At 47.9% G+C, this 27,336-nt stretch overlaps 1 protein-coding gene across 4 annotated transcripts in view; it reads left to right on the top strand.

The window, feature by feature from the left end:
• Positions 1–27,336, top strand: part of LOC135554041 (signal transducer and activator of transcription 5B-like) — a 143,953-nt gene that overhangs the window by 77,712 nt on the left and 38,905 nt on the right. For 3 of the 4 annotated variants that reach the window (XM_064986048.1, XM_064986049.1, XM_064986050.1), the window contains exon 2: positions 23,876–23,937. The gene's annotated coding sequence lies outside the window, so the exon portion shown is untranslated. Of the gene's footprint in view, positions 1–10,982; positions 11,007–23,875; positions 23,938–27,336 lie in introns of those variants that run through there. The other variant, XM_064986051.1, reaches the window with a different exon arrangement.

The following is a 27,336-nucleotide window of genomic DNA, read 5'->3' as shown; positions in this document are numbered from 1 at the left end:
GGGTAGATGTTCTGCCATTGACACTGGTAGTGCACTACATAGGGTAGATGTCCTGCTATTGACCCTGGTAGTGCACTACATAGGGTAGATGTTCTGCCATTGACACTGGTAGTGCACTACATAGGGTAGATGTCCTGCTATTGACACTGGTAGTGCACTACATAGGGTAGATGTTCTGCCATTGACACTGGTAGTGCACTACATAGGGTAGATGTCCTGCTATTGACACTGGTAGTGCACTACATAGGGTAGATGTTCTGCCATTGACACTGGTAGTGCACTACATAGGGTAGATGTCCTGCTATTGACACTGGTAGTGCACTACATAGGGTAGATGTTCTGCCATTGACACTGGTAGTGCACTACATAGGGTAGATGTTCTGCCATTGACACTGGTAGTGCACTACATAGGGTAGATGTTCTGCTATTGACACTGGTAGTGCACTACATAGGGTAGATGTTCTGCTATTGACACTGGTAGTGCACTACATAGGGTAGATGTTCTGCCATTGACACTGGTAGTGCACTACATAGGGTAGATGTTCTGCCATTGACACTGGTAGTGCACTACATAGGGTAGATGTCCTGCTATTGACACTGGTAGTGCACTACATAGGGTAGATGTTCTGCCATTGACACTGGTAGTGCACTACATAGGGTAGATGTCCTGCTATTGACACTGGTAGTGCACTACATAGGGTAGATGTTCTGCCATTGACACTGGTAGTGCACTACATAGGGTAGATGTTCTGCCATTGACACTGGTAGTGCACTACATAGGGTAGATGTTCTGCTATTGACACTGGTAGTGCACTACATAGGGTAGATGTTCTGCTATTGACACTGGTAGTGCACTACATAGGGTAGATGTTCTGCCATTGACACTGGTAGTGCACTACATAGGGTAGATGTTCTGCCATTGACACTGGTAGTGCACTACATAGGGTAGATGTTCTGCCATTGACACTGGTAGTGCACTACATAGGGTAGATGTCCTGCTATTGACACTGGTAGTGCACTACATAGGGTAGATGTTCTGCCATTGACACTGGTAGTGCACTACATAGGGTAGATGTTCTGCCATTGACACTGTTAGTGCACTACATAGGGTAGATGTTCTGCCATTGACACTGGTAGTGCACTACATAGGGTAGATGTTCTGCTATTGACTGGCGGCGTATTAGTATTCTACAGCTGGATAGATAGTAATGACATCTCTCATGTCTTTTCTCTCGCCTCCTCTCAGTAGGTAGAGTTGGGCCTTTCAATCTGGCAGCGTGTGTTCGCCAGCGGAGTGCAACAGGTTCACTTGGCCGACTTCTCCTTAGCAACGTGTGTGCGTGACGCACCTGATCGATGGGGCTAAGTGGTAGTGGGAGTCAGTCGACCCATGTGCAGAGTTACACTGCCTTTTATAACAGGTTTTCTTCCTTAGTTCCCCTTTTCATCTCAGAAGGTTATAAAGTTTGGAGAAGTGGGGATGCATAAACCAGTCATCCTGCAATCCGTTATCCTTCGTCCTCTCTACACTCGTCCCTCCCCAGGGCGGTTCACGAGGGATCCTCTTAGCCAAGCTCCCCATCCATCTCCCTTGGGCCGGTCTCATGATCAAAGCCCTCTGTGTCCCTCCATTGTTCCTGCTCCGAACAGCGTAATGATTCTATCAGGCCCCGACCGTAAAGGGCCCAGAGACAGGCCTTGGAACCTCCCCTGTTGAATACGCTTCGTTATGCGATTCATTAGCGTGTCAACATGTGGCTGTCCTTCTTTACAGAGCACTGCCCTCTCTCCTGCTTCACTCAGTAGCCCTCAGTATCCCTGCTCCCATCAGATGGTGACAAGTCCTTTGATGGTTACATCGACCTCTCTATGAAAAGCTGTTGTTATGTTCAGTATGAATAAAGCTTTGTGTGAGTGTGTGTCTCGTAACTACCCTACCACTCTGTTCTTCAAGAGGAGCTCAGCCCTGGGCCTCTGCATGGAGGTCACATGTTTGTCATGAAGTTAATGACAAACATGTGACCACGATGACCCTTTTAGCCATGCTCATTTAGACCAATGTCCTATGCAGACAGACAGAATGTGCCAACATAGCCTTAGTTCCACTGTCACCAGTCTGTATACTCAGACATACCCACACACACACACACACACACACACACACACACACACACACACACACACACACACACACACACACACACACACACACACACACACACACACACACACACACACACACACACACACACACACACACACACACAAACAAATGTAAATGTAAAAATTAATCAGTAGCCACGCGCCAATCAACTGTTTAATTGTTTTATTTGACCTTTATTTAACTGGGCAAGTCAGTGAAGAACACATTCTTATTTACAATGACGGCCTACCAAGAGGCAAAAGGCCCCCTGGGGGGACAGGGGCTGGGATTAAAAATACAAAATAAAAGAAATACACAGGACAAAACACACATCACGACAAGAGAGACACCACAATACTACATACAGAGAGACCTAAGACTTGAACATAGCACGGCAGCAACATTGATGTTCCTACCCTTCGGATGTGTTGTGTGGATGTGTTAGTGGAGGGTCCTGCTGTGCACAGGAACTGGCAGACAGGCAGACAGTGGTGCTGCTGGGAGAGGAGGGATAAACCATAGGGCAGAGAGACCAGACCATGATGTGATGTCCTGCTACATGTCGGACTCCCAGCGGGGATTTTTCTGCCTCTATTATTCATTAACATCTAAATCTACCCAACCCACAGCTGGAAGCAAATGTGCACATGGAGGGATGAGCATGTGAACGCACACACGTGCACATTATGCCCTGGAACAACCATCGCCAGAACCCACCTAAAGTATTACCTACATGACCTTGGTAGAGAACCGATGAGCCGTGTCATGTTGAGTCTACTGTATACAGTAAATATGGTGGTGGGTTGGGGTGATGGAAGCATGCTGTTCCTGTCACGTCTGTAGTGTCAACCCCTCTGGGCTGGAACTAGGAGGCACAAAGGGCTTCTTTTGTCTCTGTCTCCTGACGCCTCCCTCCTCTTTCCCTCTCGACACCTCACAGAGCCAGTCATGTGTTGTCCTCTGGGGGTACAGCAGAGATGATCATCGGAACGTCTACTGTAGCTAGCACAATACAACTCGTAATGTCCAATGCAGTGTCCCTGACATGAGCCTGTTCACAGTCTCTACGGAGGCTAGTCTCTCTGTCCAGTCCGCTGGATGGCCTTGGCTGGAATCCATCCTCGCTGGTCTGGTCTTTACTGGGAGTTTCACATTCTGTGTTTGGCTTCCTATCTACTGGCAAGTTGATTTTGACAAGCAAGCTGCACTTTGTCCATGCCTAATGTTTGCAGCCAACCAGGCAGGACTCTACTAGACCGAGTGGTCTGCTGTGATGTCATGATGTGTGGGGTTACAGTGGAGGTCAACACAATATTTCTACGGTGTTATATCCTCACCATTGCACTCTCTTGACGGTCCAAGGTTTCTCAGTTGCCTATATCTGCCTAGGACACTCCCTTAACACCCCACCTCTAAATCATGAAGCCACCGCCCCCTACTCCCAATCCTCAGGGTCCTGGCTATCACAGACTCACCTCAAACTGCTGTGTCTGTTTGAAAATGTGCCCTTTGGACTACAGGGCTCCCCCCTCTTAGTCTGGGTCTGTCTGGGGGTTGGGTTGGGTTGGGTTGGGTTGGGTAGGGGGAGAGAGACAGATGCCGCTATGTGGGCTGGACACGCTGGATGTAGGTTAAGCGCTTAATTTTACACTCAGCTGTTACTTCAGAAGTTATTTATAAACCTTGGCAGGGGGACAGTGTGACTATGCACAGAGCCAGCCATGGTGCCGTGAAAGTTGCGGAGAGAGAGAGTGGAGGGGGAGAGAGAGAGAGAGTAAGGGAGAGAGAGCGAGATTACACAGACCCACAAAGAATTTGAAAAGAAATCCAATTTTGATAAACTCCTATATTTATTAGGTGTAATACTAAAGTGTGCCGTCACATCAGCATTTCCTGTGACCTGATGCCACAAGAAAAGGGCAAGCAGTGAAGAACAAGCACCATTGTAAATACAACCCATATTTATATTTATTAATTTTCCCTTTTGTACTTAAATTATTTTCACATTGTTTACAACAATGTTTGTTATCTATTTCACTTGCTTTGGCAATGTAAACATAAACTCCCTTTTTCAGGGTCCTGTCTTTCAAAGATAATTCGTAAAATTTTCATTGTAAAGGGTTTAAACACTGTTTCCCATGCTTGTTCAATGAACCATAAACAATTCACGAACATGCACCTGTGGAACGGTCGTCAAGACACTAACATTTTACAGACGGTAGGCAATTAAGGTCACAGTTTTGAAAACTTAGGACACTAAAAAGGCCTTTCTACTGACTCTGAAAAACACCAAAAGAATGATGCCCAGGGTCCCTGCTCATCTGCGTGAAAGTGCCTTAGGCATGCTGCAAGGAGGCATGAGGACTGCGGATGTGGCCAGGGCAATAAATTGCAATGTCTGTACTGTGAGATGCCTAAGACAGCGCTACAGGGAGACAGGAGGGACAACAGATAGTCCTTGCAGTGACAGGCCGCGTGTAACAACACCTGCACAGGATTGGTACATCCGAACATCACACCTGCAGGACAGGTACAGGATGGCAACAGCAACTGCCCGAGTTACACCAGGAACACACAATCCCTCCATCAGTTCTCAGACTGTCCGCAATAGGCTGAGAGAGGCTGAACTGAGTTCTGTAGGTCTGTTGTAAGGCAGGTCCGCACCAGATATTACCGTCAACAACGTTGCCTCTGGGCACAAACCCACCGTCGCTGGACCAGACAGGACTGGCAAAAAGTGCTCTTCACTGACGAGTCGCGGTTTTGTCTCACCAGGGGTGATGGTCGGAGTCACGTTTATCGCCGAAGGAATGAGCGTTACACTGAGCCCTGTATTCTGGAGCGGGATCGATTTGGAGGTGGAGGGACACATTATTCCATTTCTGTTAGTCACATGTCTGTGGAACTTGTTCAGTGTATGTCTCAGTTGTTGAATCTTATGTTCATTTACACATGTTAAGTTTGCTGAAAATAAACGCAGTTGAGAGTGAGAGGACGTTTCTTTTTTTGCTGAGTTTGTTTCTCATGCCAATAAAGCCCTTTGAATTGAATTGAGTGGGGGAGGAGAAAGAGAGTGGGGGGGGAGTGGACGAGGTGAGAGACTGTGAGAGAGGGAAAAGAGAGAGAATTGAGAGAGAGAGAGAGAGAGAGAGCGAGAGAGGGTAGAGAGAGTAGAGAGAGAGAGAAAGAGAGAGAGAGAGAGAGAGAGAGAGAGAGAGTGTGTGTGTGTGTGAGTGGGGGAGGTAAGGGGTTGACACAGCCAGCCGCAGTGCAGAGGCAGGCAGGGAGGGCAGTGTTGTCGCAGTCCTACTGCTTGTTTGATGTTCATGAAGATTTGCCTAACAGCCTGCCAGCCTGTGTGGTGTGTGCAGTCAGTCCAGACAGTCAGTCAATAAGAACAGTAAGTTCCTACAGGTGTAGGATATTAATTTGATCACCCTGTTGTTGCAGGACATTTTAATGCAAACTTGTTCAAGGTTTAAAAAGGCTTCTCAAGATTGTAATTCCCACATAAAATTACAGACTTGATTTTCTCTAACTGAAATGTATCAGACCCTACAAAAATGTCCATTATTTATAATCCACACAGTAGTTTACATTTCCTGTTGCTGCAGGATTATTTTCCTGCATTGAGACACTGGTCAAATTAAGATCCGATATATGTATACCATTTATCTTTAGGAGTTCCCCCTATTGCTGCTATTTTGACCCTTTGATCACTTGGCTACACAGCTGATGCCACCTGGACTGGTTCAATAACAGGTACCTCATTTTGTTTACCTGTCGGCCCCAGCCTTGAACTCAGGTCCTGTATGTACCTAATTGACCCGCTCTGCCCATTCATCTCCATTTACCCATTGTTGTCTTAGCTCTCCTGATCAACACCTGTGATTGCTTCATTACTCTCTGTAGGTCAATATGCCTTGTCTACTGCTGTCTCGGCTAGTTCTTATTGTTTTATTTCACTGTAGAGCCCCCAGTCCCTCTCAACATGCCTTAGATAGCTCTTTTGTCCCACCCCACACACATGCGGAGACCTCACCTGGCTTAATGGTGCCTCCAGAGACAACTTCTCTCATCATCACTCTACGCCTAGGTTTACCTCCACTGTACTCACATCCTACCATACCATTGTCTGTACATTATGCCCTGAATCTATTCTACCACGCCCAGAAATCTGCTCTTTTTATTCTTTATCTCCAACACACTAGACGACCAGTTCTTATAGCCTTTAGCCGTATCCTTATCCTACTCCTCTTCTGTTCCTATGGTGATTTAGAGGTTAACCCAGGCCCTGTAGCCCCCAGTTCCACTCCTATTCCCCAGGTGCTATCATTTGTTGACTTCTCTAACTGTAAAAGCCTGTGTTTCATGCATGTTAACATCAGAAGCCTCCTCCCTAAGTTTGTTTAATTCACTGCCTTAGCACACTACGCCAACCCCAATGTCTTAGCCGTGTCTGAATCCTGGCTTAGGAAGGCCACCAAATATTCTGAAATGTCCATCCCCAACTACAACATTTTCTGCCAAGATAGAACTGCCAAAGGGGGTGGAGTTGCAATCTACTACAGAGATCTGTCATGCTATCCAGGTCTGTGCCCAAACAGTTTGAGCTTCTACTTTTAAAAGTCCACCTTTCCAGAAATAAGTATCTCACTGTTTCCGCTTGTTATAGACCCCCATCAGGCCCCAGCTGTGCCCTGAACACCATATGTGAATTAATTGCCCCCCATTTATCTTCAGAGTTTGTACTGTTAGGTGACCTAAACTGGGATATGCTTAACACCCCGGCCGTCCTACAACCTAAACTAGGTTCCCTCAATCTCACACAAATTATCAAGGAACATACCAGGTACAACCCTAAATCCATAAACACGGGGACCCTCATAGATATCATCTTGACAAACCTGCCCTCTAAATACACCTCTGCTGTAAGGGGTTGACACAACCAGGATCTTAGTGATCACTGCCTCATTGCCTGTGTCCGTAATGGGTCTGCGGTCAAACGACCACCCCTCATCACTGTCAAACGCTCCCTAAAACACTTCAGCAAGCAGGCCTGGCCTGGGTATCCTGGAAGGATATTGACCTGATTCCATCAGTAGAGGATGCCTGGTTATTCTTTAAAAGTGCTTTCCTCACCATCTTAAATAAGCACTTCAGACTTGACTGCCTTTGACCAGCACAAAAAAATCCTGTGGCGTACTGCATTAGCATCGAATAGCCCCCGCGATATGCAACTTTTCAGGGAAGTTCGGAACCAATATACACAGGCAAAGGCTAGCTTTTTCAAACAGACATTTGCATCCTGTAGCACAAACTCCAAAAAGGGACACTGTAAAGTCAAATGGAGAATAAGAGGATCTCCTCCCAGCTGCCCACTTTACTGAGGCTAGGAAACACTATAACCACCGATAAATCTGCAATTATTGAGAATTTAAACTTCAATAAGCATTTTTCTACGGCTGGCTATGCTTTCCACCTGGCTACCCCTACCCCGATCAACAGCCCTCCACTCCCCACAGCAACTCACCCAAGCCTCCCTTATTTCTCCTTCACCCAAATCCAGATAGCTGATGTTCTGAAAGAGCTGCAAAATCTGGACCCGCCCGCCCGACTAGCATCACTACTCTGGACGGTTCTGACTTAGAATATGTGGACCACAACAAATACCTAGGTGTCTGGTTATACTTTAAACTCTCCTTCCAGAGTCCAAATTATATCTAGAATCGGCTTCCTATTTCACAACAAAGCATCCACTCATGCTGCCAAACATACCCTCGTAAAACTGACTATCCTATCGATCCTTGACTTCGGCGATGTCATTTACAAAATAGCTTCCAACACTCTAATCAGAAAATTGGATGTTGTCTATCCCAGTGCCATTCGTTTTCTCACCAAAGCCCCATATACTACCCACCACTGTGACCTGTATGCTCTCATTGGCTGGCCCTCGCTTCATATTCGTTGCCAAACCCACCGGCACCAGGTCATCTATAAGTCTTTGCTAGGTAAAGCCCCGCCTTATCTCAGCTAACTGGTCAACATACCAGAACCCACCAGCAGCCAGCAGGTATATTTCATAGGTCGTCCCCCAAGGCCGCCTTTCCTTCCAGTTCTCTGCTGCCAGTGACTGGAACGAATTGCAAAAATCACTGAAGCTGGAGTCTCATATCTCCCTTACTAACCTTAAGCATCAGCTGTCAGAGCAGCTTACCGATCATTGCACCTGTACACAGCCCGTCTGTAACTAGCCCACCCAACTACCTCATCCCCATATTGTTATTTATGGTTTTGCTTCTTTGCACCCCAGTATCTCTACTTCCACATTCATCTTCTGCACATCTATTTATTGCCTTACCTCCCTAATCTTACTACATTTGCACACATTATATAGATCTTTCTATTGTGTTATTGACTGCACGTTTGTTTATTCCATGTGTAACTCTGTGTTGTTTGTGTCGCACTGCTTTGCTTCATCTTGGCCAGGTCGCATTTGTAAACAAGAACTTGTTCTCAACTGGCCTACCTGGTTAAATAAAGGTGAAATAAAAAATAAAAAGTAGCTCTCTATACCTGGCCTTTGTACAGTGCTGAGTTGTCAAATGTCAGTGTCATGCATCTGACTTAAAGGTAATGCTGCAATCAGTTTGCATGTTAAATATGTTAATGGAGAAGTTGTCATTTGGATTTTTTGCACTGTAGTAAAGTTGATTTAGGTTGGAGAACCTGGATATTTGAGGTAAATCATTGATGTGTCTTCTGCTTTCTGTAGTAGAGTAAATGTGCTTCTATTTGCAGTCACATGACTCACTTGAATTTATAATGTTCTTTGTCAACATATGTTATAATGAGAAGTCCACCATGGGTTGATTTGTGTGTTATTTAGTTGGGTGGTAGGTGTCATCACGATCTAACAAGCTGTGAGTTTCACATGGTTGGTGGTGCGGCAGTTTGCCATATAAGTACCTAACAGGAAGTACTTGTGTAAGTGAAATGCTGTTTCTCCTAAGAGGAAAGAGTGGGTGACATAGACTTCTTGTAAAAAGAGCCCCAACACTTTCATTCTATACAATGTGTAACATGAATTGAGATATTAATAGATTTACTGGAGATCTTGTTCGACATCCTGGAGTTGCAATTTGGAGATGCACAAGGGCACACACACACACATGCACAAAGACACACACACACACACACACACACACACGCACAAAGACACACACACACACACACACACGCACAAAGACACACACACACACATGCACAAAGACACACACACACACACACACACACGCACAAAGACACACACACACACATGCACAAAGACACACACACACACACACACACACACACGCACAAAGACACACACACACACACACACACACACACACACACACACACACACACACACACACACACACACACACACGCACACACACGCACAAAGACACACACACACACACACACACACACATGCACAAAGACACACACACACACACACACACACACACACACACACACACACACACACACACACACACACACACACACACACACACGCACAAAGACACACACACCCACACACACACACACACACACACACACACACACACACACACACACACACACACACACACACACACACACACACACACACACACACACACACACACACACACACACACACACACACACACACACACACACACAGTGTCCAGTGGAGAGAGTGGAGTAGAGCAACCCCTCAAGGTTAAGGACTGACTCTTAATTGTAGCCTAGACTTACTCTCTATCTGTTAATAATCCTATCACTATAAGGTTGTAGACAGACACAGTAACACACTGCTGTAGACTGTAGAGGATAATAGGCCCACCCACTGCGGTTCTATCACCTGTGGTGGTAGAGGACCATACATAACGAACCACAGGGACATAGTGGTTCCAGTGGAGTCACTGAGACTGAGTTCGGTAGAGTGATGGTTGATGCTTCGCACTGTGTGCTTTCCTCTCATTTTCTTACTGACAGGATTCAAGACACACAGTGTCTGCCATCAAAGGAAAGGAAAAGTGTGTAATCCCGTTGTATGTCAAATACCGATGATGTTTTCTGCCTTTTGCTGACTCCCTGATGGTCACTTGTTCTCAGTGAGACTTTTCCCCCCTCTTCTCCCCAGAGGCACTTTGACCCATCTGAGACGTAGCAGTTGAGTGAGAAGCCTGGCTTTCTTTTTTTTCTGTATTCAATTTTTTTTTAAAGCTCAGTCTGGCTGGCTGACTGGCTGTTAGCATTTAAAAATAGCAGCAGGAATTACCAGGTGCTGGTTTATCAGTGAAATGCTGTAGATTTAGAGTCAAAACAAGAGAGAGGATATGCTTTGTTGTGCAGCAACTGGACCATCAGCCACCCTTTCTTTTAGTTTACTATCTCCTAGTTCTATTGAGTTATGAATGGAGATGATTCTCTGTGTGAGTGGGGGGTCACTCAGCAAATTTACAGGAAATAGGGCCAGTATTGTAAGACCTTGTCTCTGCATCTGTTTCGTAAAGTAGTAAAGTAAGGGACAGATGTTTCAGCTCCCTGACTGACTGACTGACTGATACTCTCTGTTCTCATTCTCTGTTGGCTTTGAACAGGGAATCGTTTTTTTTCTAATCCCGCTGCCTTGACTTCCTAATTTACTGTGAATTGATTTCCTCTGTAGCAATCACTGGGAGGACAGCTTGGAATATCACAAACAGAAAGGACATGATCTCCTCGTATACGAACTGGAAGCCAAAGAGCTGTGAGACAGACATGGACCTGGGGGCACTTCCTTCCCCCTCCATGTCTCCTAGGTGCTTCTATCCAAAGTATTTCTCAGGTACAAATGTCTGGTTCCTGGACATGTTTTACACAATTAACAGTATGAAAGTAAACTCTCTATGTGCCTACTCTCAGCTCTACCATATAGTACACTGACATTCCAACACACAAACCCAACCAAGGCTGGCGGGACTCTTAGTTGTGAAGGACCACATCCAGCTGGGTGGAGGCCCTTCTTTGGACACTGTGTTAACAAACCTCCAAACGAGCTTCAATACCATACAACACTCCTTTGTGGCCTCCAACTGCTCTTAAATGCTAGTTAAACGAAATGCATGCTCTTCAACCGATCGCTGCCCACCTGACTTGCATCACTACTCTGGACAGTTCTGAATATGTGGACAACAATAAACTGTAAACTCTCCTTCTCCAATCAAACGTTAAATCTAGAAACGGCTTCCTATTTCGCAACAAAGCCTCCTTCACTCATGCTGCCAAGCATACCCTCGTAAAATCCTACCGGTCCTTGACTTTGGCGATGTAATTTACAAAATAGCCTCCAACCCTCTACTCAGCAAATTGGATGCAGTCTGTCACAGTGCCATGTTTTGTCACCAAAGCCCCATATACTACCCACCACTGCGACCTGTACGCTCTCGTTGGCTGGCCCTCAATTCATGTTCATTGCCAAACCCACCGGCTCCAGGTCATCTATAAGTCTTTGCTAGGTAAATCTCCTTATCTCAGCTCACTAGTCATCATAGCAACACCCACCCGTAGCACGCGCTCCAGCAGGTATATTTCACTGGTCATCTCCAGCCAATTCCTCCTTCGGCCGCCTTTCCTTCCAGTTCTCTGCTGCCAATGACTGAAACAAATTACAAAAATCACTGAAGTTGGGAGACTTATATCTCCCTCAATAACTTTAAGCGTCAGCTGTCAGAGCAGCTTACCGATCGCTGCAGCTGTACACAGGCCATCTGTAAATAGCCCATCCAACCAACTACCTACCTCATCCCCGTATTTGTTTTTGTTTTTCTGCTCTTTTGCACACCAGTATTTCTACTTGAACATCCTCATCTGCACATATACAGTGTGCAAAAAAGTATTTAGTCAGCCACCAATTGTGCAAGTTCTCCAACTTAAAAAGATGAGAGAGGCCTGTAATGTTCATCATAGGTTCACTTCAACTATGACAGACAAAATGAGAAAACAAATCCAGAAAATCACATTGTAGGATTTTTAGTGAATTTATTATTTTCTGGATTTTTTTCTCATTTTGTCTGTCATAGTTGAAGTGTACCTATGATGAAAATTACAGGCCTCTCTCATCTTTTTAAGTGGGAGAACTTGCACAATTGGTGGTTGACTAAATACTTTTTTGCACCACTGTATCACTCCAGTGTAAATTGCTACATTGTAATTACTTCGCCACTATTGGCCTATTTATTGCCTTACCTCCTTACTTCATTTGCACACAAAGTATACAGATTTTTCTATTGTGTTATTGACTGTACGTTTTTTTTTATCCCATGTGTAACTCTGTGTTGTTGTTTTTTTCTCACTGCTTTGCTTTATCTTGGCCAGCTCGCAGTTGTAAATGAGAACTTGTTCTCAACTGGCCTACCTGGTTATATAAAGGTGAAATAAAAAAATAATTACGAAAAATATTATTGCGTTTTCCTGTAAATGCAATTGGTCTTTGCTTGTCTCTGTAAATATTTGTGTCTTTTTTTCTCAGACCACTTCCATTTCTTCTGCGGTCTGTGTATAATAAATCTAGTCAGAATGGTACTGGGCTGAGTGTCTGTGCGTGAGAATGATTTGGGTGAAGTAGCCGATGTCTTTTTCATCTTTAGGAGTAATAAAGATGAAACATGAGGGTTGCGGTCTGGACGGTCTGGCGGTCTTTGAAGGGAAGGCCAAGGTAAAGATGAGACAACTGAGGCTTGTACTTGTCTAAAGCATAGGGCTGCTACTGCTTGTGTTTGTGTGCGTACGTGTGGATTGTGGATGTGTGTGTGTGTGGCCCTGTGTCTGTGCTGCAGATAACCATCTGGGTTGGTTAGCCTTTGCTAACTGGACACATTGTCTGATATCAGTAATATCGCTCAATGTGTCTATTCTGTCAGACAGTAATGTATTTTCTTGACTAACAGAGGATAATATTGTACTGTTTGAGATTAGATGGAGGTCTTTTCGGGGCCATTAAGTGAGTTCACCTTGGTTGACCTATGATGCATCGTCATCACGCTATATTTCACCTCCATAACCAGTGCTTCCTATTGTCGGAGTCCTGCAGTCAAATGACCAAATCACCCTCTAGTGGCCTCATGGTTGGAATGTTGTTCGTATTTTTCATAATTTCATAATTAATGAACATAATTGGGGGGAAAAAATGGGTGTTTCCATGTCAAACTGTTTTGTTATATTTCAGTCTTCTGTGATGCTGCATATAAAGTGTATTATTGGGATGCAAACTCAATATTTAATACATTTCAACTCTTTATCTGACATGGTACAGGTGTCTTCTTTGTTTAAGCCCATAACCATGTGTGCGAGGTGTATACTTCTATTTCAAAGTAGATTTGTTTAAGACTACCAAGAAACTCTCTGACCCTGATTTAGCCCACTGCAGTAAAAGGCTAATAGCTGCTCTTGATCAACATGGTCTCAGAACAATTCGTATTTTTTTGTATGTAAATCTGTGACACTCCATTTACTATATGTTACTTTATGTTAGGTTATATTATGAATGGAATAGGTGTCATACAATATCATACGAATTAGTGGACATGTAGTATCATATGTCTTACCTGGTCGTACAATACCATGCAAATTGGATGACACAACTTATTATACATCTTCGAGGATGTATAGTATTATACATCTTTCTCTGAGACCAGGTGGCTTGTTGCGCCATAACAACATGAACTTGATGGAAAGGCCTCCAGTCTTGTACATATTTGAGCATTATTAACTTATGGCACCTGGACTGGTTAATTGAACCTAAAAATGTGAAGGTACAGTCACTGTACATTTGACATCCTTTAATATGTAATGTTTTGAGCTCACATATGATAGGCGTCGTATATACTGTATGTGTGTGTTGAACAGACCAACGACGTAGGTTCCATTGGTGTCACTTCTGTCTTAACCCCGACTGACACACAGGTGAAGAACCAGGATGTAGCTTGTTTCACGCCTCATTGACCATTTGGCTGATGTATTGCCCTTTCTGTCCTTCGCTCTTCTTTTCTCTCTCCTCCTCCATTCTATCCTGATAAATTGGAGTCATGAGACAGTCTGCCAGGGTAGTGTTGTGGTCAGGAGAAAGGAAAGGTGCTTAGGTGGTGGACTGACAGGTGGTGAACTGGCACAGTGCGGCTGCAGTACGTGCACAACAGAGAACAGCAGGCCTGAGTCAGCGCAGCGAGCCTGAAATAGGTTACGGGGCAGTGTAGGTTATGGTGGTCACATGTCTGTTTGTCTGTATTTTTGCAGCCTTCCTCCAACACCACGTCCGCCAGGCACTAAACACAGGACCTTGACTGATTCTAGACGAGTTTGGGATGTTGTTGGACTCAGTTGTTGTGTGTCTGTTTGGGGGAGATGGGGGCAGTGGGAGGACGACTGGTGAAATCATCAGGCTGCCATTTGTAGGGAGAGAGAGGAGGAGTTAGAGGAGACTTGAGGGAGAGTGTGAGACGGTGGAAGGAGATCCAGACAGAAATCAAGATAATAATAATGTTTTGGTTGGAGCCTCTGGACAGCAACAGCTTGTGGTGTCCTGATGTTCTGCTTGTTCCTGGTCCAACCAGAGGAAAGAGTTGTCTCACTAATCAATCATGGTCTGACCCTCTGCTCCTCTTCTCCTATCCCTAATCCCTCAGCAGGCTCCTCCTAACCCATACCCCTCAGCAGGCTCCTCCTAACCCATACCCCTCAGCAGGCTCCTCCTAACCCATACCCCTCAGCAGGCTCCTCCTAACACATACCCCTCAGCAGGCTCCTCCTAATCCTATCGCCTCAGCAGGCTCCTCCTAACCCTATCGCCTCAGCAGGCTCCTCCGAACCCTATTGCCTCAGCAGGCTCCTCCTAACCCATACCCCTCAGCAGGCTCCTCCTAACCCTATCGCCTCAGCAGGCTCCTCCGAACCCTATTGCCTCAGCAGGCTCCTCCTAACCCATACCCCTCAGCAGGCTCCTCCTAACCCTATCGCCTCAGCAGGCTCCTCCTAACCCTATAGCCTCAGCAGGCTCCTCCTAACCCTATCGCCTCAGCAGGCTCCTCCGAACCCTATTGCCTCAGCAGGCTCCTCCTAACCCATACCCCTCAGCAGGCTCCTCCTAACCCTATCGCCTCAGCAGGCTCCTCCTAACCCTATAGCCTCAGCAGGCTCCTCCTAACCCTATCGCTTCAGGAGGCTCCTCCTAACCCATACCCCTCAGCAGGCTCCTCCTAACCCATACCCCTCAGCAGGCTCCTCCTAACCCTATCGCCTCAGCAGGCTCCTCCTAACCCAATCGCCTCAGCAGGCTCCTCCTAACCCATACCCCTCAGCAGGCTCCTCCTAACCCATACCCCTCAGCAGGCTCCTCCTAACACATACCCCTCAGCAGGCTCCTCCTAATCCTATCGCCTCAGCAGGCTCCTCCTAATCCTATCGCCTCAGCAGGCTCTTCCTAACCCAATCGCCTCAGCAGGCTCCTCCTAACCCATACCCCTCAGCAGGCTCCTCCTAACCCATACCCCTCAGCAGGCTCCTCCTAACCCATACCCCTCAGCAGGCTCCTCCTAACCCATACCCCTCAGCAGGCTCCTCCTAACACATACCCCTCAGCAGGCTCCTCCTAATCCTATCGCCTCAGCAGGCTCCTCCTAACCCTATCGCCTCAGCAGGCTCCTCCGAACCCTATTGCCTCAGCAGGCTCCTCCTAACCCATACCCCTCAGCAGGCTCCTCCTAACCCTATCGCCTCAGCAGGCTCCTCCGAACCCTATTGCCTCAGCAGGCTCCTCCTAACCCATACCCCTCAGCAGGCTCCTCCTAACCCTATCGCCTCAGCAGGCTCCTCCTAACCCTATAGCCTCAGCAGGCTCCTCCTAACCCTATCGCCTCAGCAGGCTCCTCCGAACCCTATTGCCTCAGCAGGCTCCTCCTAACCCATACCCCTCAGCAGGCTCCTCCTAACCCTATCGCCTCAGCAGGCTCCTCCTAACCCTATAGCCTCAGCAGGCTCCTCCTAACCCTATCGCTTCAGGAGGCTCCTCCTAACCCATACCCCTCAGCAGGCTCCTCCTAACCCATACCCCTCAGCAGGCTCCTCCTAACCCTATCGCCTCAGCAGGCTCCTCCTAACCCAATCGCCTCAGCAGGCTCCTCCTAACCCATACCCCTCAGCAGGCTCCTCCTAACCCATACCCCTCAGCAGGCTCCTCCTAACACATACCCCTCAGCAGGCTCCTCCTAATCCTATCGCCTCAGCAGGCTCCTCCTAATCCTATCGCCTCAGCAGGCTCTTCCTAACCCATGCCCCTCAGCAGGCTCCTCCTAACCCATGCCCCTCGGCAGGCTCCTCCTAATCCTATCGCCTCAGCAGGCTCCTCCTAACCCATACCCCTCAGCAGGCTCCTCCTAACCCTATCGCCTCAGCAGGCTCCTCCTAACCCATACCCCTCAGCAGGCTCCTCCTAACCCTATCGCCTCAGCAGGCTCCTCCTAACCCATACCCCTTAGCAGGCTCCTCCTAACCCATACCCCTCAGCAGGCTCCTCCTAACCCATACCCCTCAGCAGGCTCCTCCTAACCCTATCGCCTCAGCAGGCTCCTCCTAACCCATACCCCTCAGCAGGCTCCTCCTAACCCATACCCCTCAGCAGGCTCCTCCTAACCCTATCGCCTCAGCAGGCTCCTCCTAACCCATACCCCTCAGCAGGCTCTTCCTAACCATATCGCCTCAGCAGGCTCCTCCTAACCCATACCCCTCAGCAGGCTCTTCCTAACCCTATCGCCTCAGCAGGCTCCTCCTAACCCATGCCCCTCAGCAGGCTCCTCCTAACCCATACCCCTCAGCAGCCTCCTCCTAACCCATACCCCTCAGCAGGCTCTTCCTAACCCTATCGCCTCAGCAGGCTCCTCCTAACCCATGCCCCTCAGCAGGCTCCTCCTAATCCTATCGCCTCAGCAGGCTCCTCCTAACCCTATCGCCTCAGCAGGCTCCTCCGAACCCTATTGCCTCAGCAGGCTCCTCCTAACCCATACCCCTCAGCAGGCTCCTCCTAACCCTATCGCCTCAGCAGGCTCCTCCGAACCCTATTGCCTCAGCAGGCTCCTCCTAACCCATACCCCTCAGCAGGCTCCTCCTAACCCTATCGCCTCAGCAGGCTCCTCCTAACCCTATAGCCTCAGCAGGCTCCTCCTAACCCTATCGCCTCAGCAGGCTCCTCCGAACCCTATTGCCTCAGCAGGCTCCTCCTAACCCATACCCCTCAGCAGGCTCCTCCTAACCCTATCGCCTCAGCAGGCTCCTCCTAACCCTATAGCCTCAGCAGGCTCCTCCTAACCCTATCGCTTCAGGAGGCTCCTCCTAACCCATACCCCTCAGCAGGCTCCTCCTAACCCATACCCCTCAGCAGGCTCCTCCTAACCCTATCGCCTCAGCAGGCTCCTCCTAACCCAATCGCCTCAGCAGGCTCCTCCTAACCCATACCCCTCAGCAGGCTCCTCCTAACCCATACCCCTCAGCAGGCTCCTCCTAACACATACCCCTCAGCAGGCTCCTCCTAATCCTATCGCCTCAGCAGGCTCCTCCTAATCCTATCGCCTCAGCAGGCTCTTCCTAACCCATGCCCCTCAGCAGGCTCCTCCTAACCCATGCCCCTCGGCAGGCTCCTCCTAATCCTATCGCCTCAGCAGGCTCCTCCTAACCCATACCCCTCAGCAGGCTCCTCCTAACCCTATCGCCTCAGCAGGCTCCTCCTAACCCATACCCCTCAGCAGGCTCCTCCTAACCCTATCGCCTCAGCAGGCTCCTCCTAACCCATACCCCTTAGCAGGCTCCTCCTAACCCATACCCCTCAGCAGGCTCCTCCTAACCCATACCCCTCAGCAGGCTCCTCCTAACCCTATCGCCTCAGCAGGCTCCTCCTAACCCATACCCCTCAGCAGGCTCCTCCTAACCCATACCCCTCAGCAGGCTCCTCCTAACCCTATCGCCTCAGCAGGCTCCTCCTAACCCATACCCCTCAGCAGGCTCTTCCTAACCATATCGCCTCAGCAGGCTCCTCCTAACCCATACCCCTCAGCAGGCTCTTCCTAACCCTATCGCCTCAGCAGGCTCCTCCTAACCCATGCCCCTCAGCAGGCTCCTCCTAACCCATACCCCTCAGCAGCCTCCTCCTAACCCATACCCCTCAGCAGGCTCTTCCTAACCCTATCGCCTCAGCAGGCTCCTCCTAACCCATGCCCCTCAGCAGGCTCCTCCTAATCCTATCGCCTCAGCAGGCTCCTCCTAACCCATACCCCTCAGCAGGCTCTTCCTAACCCATACCACTCAGCAGGCTCCTCCTAACCCATACCCCTCAGCAGGCTCCTCCTAACCCTATCGCCTCAGCAGGTTCCTCCTAACCCATACCCCTCAGCAGGCTCCTCCTAACCCTATCGCCTCAGCAGTCTCCTCCTAACCCATACCCCTCAGCAGGCTCCTCCTAATCCTATCGCCTCAGCAGGCTCCTCCTAACCCATACCCCTCAGCAGGCTCTTCCTAACCCATACCCCTCAGCAGGCTCCTCCTAACCCTATCGCCTCAGCAGGCTCCTCCTAACCCATACCCCTCAGCAGGCTCCTCCTAACCCTATCGCCTCAGCAGGCTCCTCCTAACCCATACCCCTCAGCAGGTTCCTCCTAACCCATACCCCTCAGCAGGCTCTTCCTAACCCTATCGCCTCAGCAGGCTCCTCCTAACCCTATCGCCTCAGCAGGCTCCTCCTAACCCTATCGCCTCAGCAGGCTCCTCCTAACCCATTCCCCTCAGCAGGCTCCTCCTAACACATACCCCTCAGCAGGCTCCTCCTAACCCATACCCCTCAGCAGGCTCCTCCTAACACATACCCCTCAGCAGGCTCCTCCTAACCCTATCGCCTCAGCAGGCTCCTCCTAACCCATACCCCTCAGCAGGCTCCTCCTAACACATACCCCTCAGCAGGCTCCTCCTAACACATACCCCTCAGCAGGCTCCTCCTAACTCATACCCCTTAGCAGTCTCCTCCTAACCCATACCCCTCAGCAGGCTCCTCCTAACCCATACCCCTCAGCAGGCTCCTCCTAACACATACCCCTCAGCAGGCTCCTCCTAACCCATACCCCTCAGCAGGCTCCTCCTAACCCTATCGCCTCAGCAGGCTCCTCCTAACACATTCCCCTCAGCAGGCTCCTCCTAACCCATACCCCTCAGCAGGCTCCTCCTAACACATACCCCTCAGCAGGCTCCTCCTAACCCATACCCCTCAGCAGGCTCCTCCTAACCCATTCCCCTCAGCAGGCTCCTCCTAACCCTATCGCCTCAGCAGGCTCCTCCTAACACATACCCCTCAGCAGGCTCCTCCTAACCCTATCGCCTCAGCAGGCTCCTCCTAACCCATACCCCTCAGCAGGCTCCTCCTAACCCATACCCCTCAGCAGGCTCCTCCTAACCCATACCCCTCAGCAGGCTCCTCCTAACCCATACCCCTCAGCAGGCTCCTCCTAACCCTATCGCCTCAGCAGGCTCCTCCTAACCCATACCCCTCAGCAGGCTCTTCCTAACCATATCGCCTCAGCAGGCTCCTCCTAACCCATACCCCTCAGCAGGCTCTTCCTAACCCTATCGCCTCAGCAGGCTCCTCCTAACCCATGCCCCTCAGCAGGCTCCTCCTAACCCATATCCCTCAGCAGCCTCCTCCTAACCCATACCCCTCAGCAGGCTCTTCCTAACCCTATCGCCTCAGCAGGCTCCTCCTAACCCATGCCCCTCAGCAGGCTCCTTCTAATCCTATCGCCTCAGCAGGCTCCTCCTAACCCATACCCCTCAGCAGGCTCTTCCTAACCCATACCCCTCAGCAGGCTCCTCCTAACCCATACCCCTCAGCAGGCTCCTCCTAACCCTATCGCCTCAGCAGGTTCCTCCTAACCCATACCCCTCAGCAGGCTCCTCCTAACCCTATCGCCTCAGCAGTCTCCTCCTAACCCATACCCCTCAGCAGGCTCCTCCTAATCCTATCGCCTCAGCAGGCTCCTCCTAACCCATACCCCTCAGCAGGCTCTTCCTAACCCATACCCCTCAGCAGGCTCCTCCTAACCCTATCGCCTCAGCAGGCTCCTCCTAACCCATACCCCTCAGCAGGCTCCTCCTAACCCTATCGCCTCAGCAGGCTCCTCCTAACCCATACCCCTCAGCAGGTTCCTCCTAACCCATACCCCTCAGCAGGCTCTTCCTAAACCTATCGCCTCAGCAGGCTCCTCCTAACCCTATCGCCTCAGCAGGCTCCTCCTAACCCTATCGCCTCAGCAGGCTCCTCCTAACCCATTCCCCTCAGCAGGCTCCTCCTAACACATACCCCTCAGCAGGCTCCTCCTAACCCATACCCCTCAGCAGGCTCCTCCTAACACATACCCCTCAGCAGGCTCCTCCTAACCCTATCGCCTCAGCAGGCTCCTCCTAACCCATACCCCTCAGCAGGCTCCTCCTAACACATACCCCTCAGCAGGCTCCTCCTAACACATACCCCGCAGCAGGCTCCTCCTAACTCATACCCCTTAGCAGTCTCCTCCTAACCCATACCCCTCAGCAGGCTCCTCCTAACCCATACCCCTCAGCAGGCTCCTCCTAACACATACCCCTCAGCAGGCTCCTCCTAACCCATACCCCTCAGCAGGCTCCTCCTAACCCTATCGCCTCAGCAGGCTCCTCCTAACACATTCCCCTCAGCAGGCTCCTCCTAACCCATACCCCTCAGCAGGCTCCTCCTAACACATACCCCTCAGCAGGCTCCTCCTAACCCATACCCCTCAGCAGGCTCTTCCTAACCCTATCGCCTCAGCAGGCTCCTCCTAACCCATGCCCCTCAGCAGGCTCCTCCTAACCCATACCCCTCAGCAGCCTCCTCCTAACCCATACCCCTCAGCAGGCTCTTCCTAACCCTATCGCCTCAGCAGGCTCCTCCTAACCCATGCCCCTCAGCAGGCTCCTTCTAATCCTATCGCCTCAGCAGGCTCCTCCTAACCCATACCCCTCAGCAGGCTCTTCCTAACCCATACCCCTCAGCAGGCTCCTCCTAACCCATACCCCTCAGCAGGCTCCTCCTAACCCTATCGCCTCAGCAGGTTCCTCCTAACCCATACCCCTCAGCAGGCTCCTCCTAACCCTATCGCCTCAGCAGTCTCCTCCTAACCCATACCCCTCAGCAGGCTCCTCCTAATCCTATCGCCTCAGCAGGCTCCTCCTAACCCATACCCCTCAGCAGGCTCATCCTAACCCATACCCCTCAGCAGGCTCCTCCTAACCCTATCGCCTCAGCAGGCTCCTCCTAACCCATACCCCTCAGCAGGCTCCTCCTAACCCTATCGCCTCAGCAGGCTCCTCCTAACCCATACCCCTCAGCAGGCTCCTCCTAACACATACCCCTCAGCAGGCTCCTCCTAACCCATACCCCTCAGCAGGCTCCTCCTAACCCATACCCCTCAGCAGGCTCCTCCTAACACATACCCCTCAGCAGGCTCCTCCTAACACATACCCCTCAGCATGCTCCTCCTAACTCATACCCCTTAGCAGGCTCCTCCTAACCCATACCCCACAGCAGGCTCCTCCTAACCCATACCCCTCAGCAGGCTCCTCCTAACTCATAACCCTTAGCAGGCTCCTCCTAACCCATACCCCTCAGCAGGCTCCTCCTAACCCATACCCCTCAGCAGGCTCCTCCTAACTCATACCCCTTAGCAGTCTCCTCCTAACCCATACCCCTCAGCCCCTCAATAGGACAGCAGGACAGCTTGATATGAACCATTAGCCTACTAACATTTGTTGGTGGCATATGAATTCAACGTGTTTGACAAGATAGACAATATGTCTGGGTCAGTGGCTGTCAGTGTCGCTGATGACAGAGGATGATTTTTATTTCTCATGAGCATGGCCTTATTTCTATCACAGCATATTGGATGACTGTTATGTATATTCCATTCACCCAGTTCAATGTAACAGCGATAGGTTTAGTCTACTACATGATACTTGAATTTTCGCTATACCCGTCATGAAGGTTGCTACAACCTAGCCTATGAATGAAGGTTTACAACGTAGGTGCACACAGGTCGAGAGAAAATGTTGAGGTGACACACAGTGACACATGGACAGACAGCGACACATTCAATACAGCCTTGCACACTCTTGCCTGCATCTAGCTGATAGGGTGTAATCATTAGTCCAAAAGTTGCAAATGAGAATTTTTATTGGACAAATTCTGGTATGTTTATACCCGTTTAAGAAACGTTTTTCAACAGAATCGGCAAAATGAATACACCCCTGATCATGCGTAACACGGTTCACATTCACTGAACAAGTGGCGCTCCCAAGTGGTGCAGTCGTCTGAGACACTGCATCTCAGTGCAAGAGGCATCACTGGAGTACCTGGTTCGAATCCAGGCTGCATCATATCCGGTTGTGATTGGGTGTCCTATAGGGCGGTGCACAATTGGGTAGCCGTCATTGTAAATAATAATTTGTTCTAAACTGACTTGCCTAGTTCAATAAAGGTTAAATAAAAAAAGAACAGCCACGTTGTATTCCTTCTCGCATCTATGCTTGTGGATGTCAATGCAAAACACATCAGCTGTATGTGACCAGGCCAAAAAATCTTTCCATATCATAACTTCTACACACAGACGACATCGTTGTCACCATCTTAGCTAAAGTAACATAGCTAATATAACTAATGCGTTAGTAACCTTGTTACAGTGATCAGTCAGTAAGCAATTACACCGGCGGGCCCCAAAACCAAAAGCTTACCTTGACTTGGAAGAGTTCCAGTGTTGGATAGTCATAGCCAGCTAGCTAACATAGCATCCCTCTGTTTGAGTAGGTTAAACTAGCTAGCTTGTTTAGTGAAACTGAAAGTGGAAGAAATGATGAAATCTCGCTCTCTCTCTTGCTTCTCCTAAATTTTGGAAGAAATTAAGTTGTTCAAAACTGTTCAACTATTGTCTGTCTCTCTCTTTGATTCAACCACTCTCCACATTTTATGCCCTGCAGTGCTAGCTAGCTGTATATTGTGCTTTCAGTACAAGATTCATTTTCTGATCCTTTGATTGGGTCAACATGTCAGTTCATGCTGAAAGAGCTGTGATAGGTTGGAGGATGCCCTCCGGAAGTTGTCATAATTACTGTGTAAGTCTATGGAAAGGGGTGAAAGCCATGTGCCTCCTAGGTTTTGTATTGAAGTCAATGTACCCAGAGGAGGATGGAAGCTAGCTGTCCTCAGGCTACACCGTGGTGCTACCCTACAAAAATGCTGTTGAGGCCACTGTAGACCTTCATTGCAAAATAGTGTGTTTTAATCAGTTATTTGGTGACGTTATTATTTTTAGTATAATTTTATCTAAAAAAATGTTTGTTTTTTTAAATTCACAAGCTCCCATCCTCCTTTAAAAAATCATAATGAAGTTAATATGTATGCTATCCTTTTTGAAATGACATTGGGGTTAAAATAAGAGGCTTTGAAAGAGCATAGAGGTGCTAAGGTTTGCGGGAGCTCTCCACCAGTGAACAGCATCATGAAATGCTTTGGTGATCAGATTTTGTCAATGTTGTGGTCCTTTTGAAAAAAAGACGACTTCCTCAGTAGCAAGCAAGGTTATACTCACTTCCTCTTTCTCTTTCTCTCTCCCTCTCTCTCAGGTTTGGGGTGCTCCTCTTCATAATATCCTGCTATTACATGTTAGCAAAGACCTAAAGACGAGGTAAGCAGTGTGACCTTCTCCTTTCAGTTTTTTACACTGTGTAGATCTCTCATTGGGTCAACGGTCAATGGGCACTGTATCTGCGATCCGGGGTTGTGTGTCAGTTAATGTCGTTATAAGTAGGTGGCTCACAAAAGAGTCTCAAGATTCACTTCAATGATAAAGTGTGAATGCTGAAGAAGAAAAAAGCAAAAGGGAGCAACTTTCACTTCCCCTCAGATCTCATTGTGCCACTGTGTTTGGCTGTTGTGGTAAGTACTAGACCGAGGGGAATTATCTTAACCCTCTGGTGGAGTTGACAACTAAGGTGCTAATGGTGGGAACCCGGGCGCCTGGTAAGGTCACAGAGGCCGATGAATTCTGTCAGTCTGTCAGTAACCCACCGCTAGACAGAGTGTGCTTACTGGCAACTCCCAGCAACCACAGACACAGATACAGAGCAGCTCCTATGATGATTGGTGTGTGTGTGTGTGTGTGTGTGTGTGTGTGTGTGTGTGTGTGTGTGTGTGTGTGTGTGTGTGTGTGTGTGTGTGTGTGTGTGTGTGTGTGTGTGTGTGTGTGTGTGTGTGTGTGTTTGTGCGTGTGTGTGTGTGTGTGTGTGTCGTCTGTATGTGCGTGTGCGTGTGCGTGTGTGTGTGTGTGTGTTTGTGCGTGTGTGTGTGTGTCGTCTGTATGTGCGTGTGCGTGTGCGTGTGCGTGTGTGTGTGTGTGTGTGTACAGAAGTGTGTCATTGTGTGGTTTATGTGTCGGGGTGTATGGTTGCGGGCATGGGGTGGTACAGACTGGCAGTCCTACACTAGTATAGAGCAGGTCAGGATAGACTGGTACAGCACTGTAGAACATTCTCACAGCTCTTCCTGTATGGTTCCTCTTCGTAGTCTGCTCATAGCCACCTGCTGATGACTGACGGAGATGACTGACGGAGGTCATTCTGTAACATTTAAATCCAACTCCTAGCTTATGCCACTCCAGCTCAGAACACATTTAAACCATCTGTCATGCTCTCACAATCGTTTTTTCTTTGTTTAGCAACCTTACAGGTGTAGGATCTTAATTTGACCTTTATCGTTGCAGCAAAATAATCCTGCAGCAACAGGATTTGAATGTTTAGTCCATAATGTTGCTTGATTGGTGGTTAGGCTATCAGCTGGCCAAAAGTAGGTTGCATGAAAAGTGCAATACTGTTAATATAACCGTTTATAATCGTAAATCACAAAGCTCATCTGCATTTCCACATTTCCAACAAAGGAGTGATCACATTTAGATCCTGCATTTTTACCACAACATACCGATTTGAAACGTAGACACTGAAAGCAGTTAAAAGGCTTGTCGTTGTAGTGCATGGTGGGTGATGTATCCATAAGTGGATTGGGGGATGGATGAGTGAAAAAGGTTAAAGATTGAAGTTGAGAGGGCATGCCAGGGCATGGCAGCCAATGGGATGTGGATTTTGAGTGTGAGCATAAGCTGATTATATTAGCGTCATGCCCAGAGGCACCCACCAGGTCACAGAGTCACTGTGTTCTGTCAACCTGGTGCTCTCTCTCTCTCTCTCTCTCTACAATATACATTGTAACAAAATTATAAATGATAGCAAATATAAAATATAAAATGGTAGTAAATAATAATACAAAATTAAATAGAAAAATAATAACAATAAAATGGTAACAGTCAATAGTAGAAATGTAATAAATATAAAATCAAATTATAAAAAATGAAACTATAACTAACTTATAACTAAATAACGGTCATCTTCTCCTTTATATCAGTACTACAACTACAATCATCATTACTAGGACTACTACTACCATCACTAAACTGTTATCACTACCATTACCACCCACATTTGGAATGATAAACAGCAATAGTAATAGTAATAACAATAATAGCAATAATAAGTAAGTTACTGCTTACTATGCAGATGTTATTATTCAGTGTCCCTCAGGCTATGGCAGGAATGTAACGGTTTTCATGCGGTGAAAGAGAGTCGGACCAAAATGCAGCGTGTAGATTGCGATCCATGTTTAATGAACAAAACGTAACACGAATCTAAATACAAACACTACAAAACAAAGAACGTAACGAAAACCGAAACAGCCTATATTAGTATAAACTAACACAGATACAGGAACAAGGACACTAAGGACAATCACCCACAAAACACACAAAGAATATGACTGCCTAAATATGGTTCCCAATCAGAGACAACGATAATCACCTGACTCTGATTGAGAACCGCCTCAGGCAGCCATAGACTAACGCTAGACATCCCACAAAACCCCAAGACAAAAACACACCACAATAACCCATGTCACACCCTGGCCTGACCGAATAAATGAAGAATAAACATAATATATTTCGACCAGGGCGTGACAAGGAAAATACATATTTGGCTGCAAGAGGAGCCTTTGCTCCTTCGCCCATGAGTATTCTTAGTTTTTCCTCTGGGTTCAATTTGTAAAAAATTGGAATATGTGTAGTCATTTCTGTGAATAATGAATCTCTTTGTGAGGAATATTTATCACAGTAAAGGAGAAAGTGCATCTCTGTCTCTACCTCCCCTGTCATGCAGTGACCACATACACGCTCCTCTTTGGGTAGCCATGTCTTTTTATGTCTGCCGGTTTCTATTGCCAATCGGTGGCACTCAGCCTGTACTTGGTAAGGATCTGTCTCTGCTTTGTATCTCTGACAGAGTAGAGATAATCAGCCAATTCATATTCTCTGTTTAGGGTCAGATAGCAATTTAGTCGTCTTTGGGATTTTGTTTCATTTTTCCAATGTTGTAAATATGATTCCTTTGATTGGTTCATGATTTTGCTTATTGGAATTCTTTCTTTTGAAGCAGTGCTGGTGTCAGCTTGGTTGATGAGGTCCAACACCAGCTGACTGAGAGGGCTCGTTTCTGGGCTCAGCTCTTGGGTTTGAAGTGATTTAAATTGCAGACTTGAATCCTGGGGCTGGAGATTGGTCCAACATGTCTGCTAATTCATTGATATAAATGTTGAAAAGATTTGGACTCAAACTGCAGCCTTGTCTCACATCTCGACATTGTGAAAAAAATTCTGTTCTTTGGTTTTTGATTTTCATTGCACACTTGTTTTCTGTGTACATCCATTTTATTAAGTCATATACCTTACCACCAAGCCCACTTTGTAGAATTTTGTAGAATAGCCCTTCGTGCAAAATCTAATCAAATGCTTTTTTAAAGTCAATAAAGCAAGCAAAGATTTTGCCCTCTTTTTTTTGGTGGACGTGTTTATTAATTAGTGTGTGTAACGTGTATATATGGTCAGTAGTGAGGTGGTGTTTATTAATTAGTGTGTGTAAGGTGTATATATGGTCAGTAGTGAGATGGTGTTTATTAATTAGTGTGCGTAAGTTGTATATATGTTCAGT

This window comes from Oncorhynchus masou, chromosome 14 (genome assembly GCF_036934945.1).
Source record: "Oncorhynchus masou masou isolate Uvic2021 chromosome 14, UVic_Omas_1.1, whole genome shotgun sequence".
In the NCBI taxonomy this organism is placed as follows: Eukaryota; Metazoa; Chordata; class Actinopteri; order Salmoniformes; family Salmonidae; genus Oncorhynchus; species Oncorhynchus masou.
The sequence above is the reverse complement of the archived record's forward strand: the minus strand, read 5'-3'. Positions and strand labels throughout refer to the sequence as shown.